Genomic DNA, 881 nt, shown 5'->3' on the forward strand with positions numbered 1-881 from the left:
GTCTGAGGAGGAGGGGCTGGGGACCTGGAACCCTGGGTCTGAGGGAGGAGGGGCTGGGGGCCTGGAACCCTGGGTCTGAGGGAGGAGGGGCTGTGCTCCTGGAGGAGCTTGGAGTTGGGAGTCCTGGGTTTGACAAGGAGAGTGGCTGGGGGCCAGAATTACGGACCTCCTCTCCATCCAGGGTGCAGAATCCGAACTTTGGACGCAAAAGGCCAGAGAGTGCGCTTCAGTACCCATGCTGCCAAAGTGAAGATGGAGCTGGGTCCCAGGGCGTTGAGAGGCCAGGCTGGGGTTTCAGGGCGCGATTCTGAGTTTTGGAGTGATGTGGTGTGGTGTTCGGCGCGGAGGTGGGGACAGGACTGGGGCGTGGCCGGGGACGTCCTGAGCTGTGTTCGGAAGTCAACTGGGTGTTTCCTCTCCCTGCTTGGGTCTCCGGCGGCTCATTCCTGAGCTCTGACCTCAGGCCACGGCTGGGGGCTCGGAGAGTGGGGACGGACCCCACCCCTCCAGGTGGTCCGCGCGCTAACTCACCTTCCCGGGGAGCCTCACCGAGGCCCCGCCCTCTGCCTCCTGGGCGCGCCCCACTTCCTCCTAACGGGTCAGGGGGACGGGAGGTGGCAGACTCCTGCGGGGCACCTCCCTGGTGGCCCAGGAGGCCCAGCTCCGGCCGGGGAAGACCAGCTCTCCGGGAGGTGGCAGGAGGTGTGGCCACTGTCTCCGAATTGGATTCCAGTACTGTGCAGTTTCCCGCCCCCATCCCTACCCCGAGATGCGAGGCGTGCACAAGACGAACCCAGGGGTTCAGATACCCAGCCCCTTCTCCTGGGGCTCCGGGCTCCCGGCCCTCCTTTTAGGGACCCAGAACTCACATTTAGAAGGAC

General features: G+C 65.2%; 1 protein-coding gene across 1 annotated transcript in view; it reads left to right on the plus strand.

Annotated features, from left to right (window-relative positions):
- Positions 1-881, plus strand: part of LOC104994829 (myeloid-associated differentiation marker) — an 8,434-nt gene that overhangs the window by 2,545 nt on the left and 5,008 nt on the right. The gene's annotated exons all lie outside the window — the stretch shown is intronic.

This window comes from Bison bison, unplaced genomic scaffold, assembly GCF_000754665.1.
Source record: "Bison bison bison isolate TAMUID 2011002044 unplaced genomic scaffold, Bison_UMD1.0 scf7180017850317, whole genome shotgun sequence".
NCBI classification, from domain to species: Eukaryota; Metazoa; Chordata; class Mammalia; order Artiodactyla; family Bovidae; genus Bison; species Bison bison.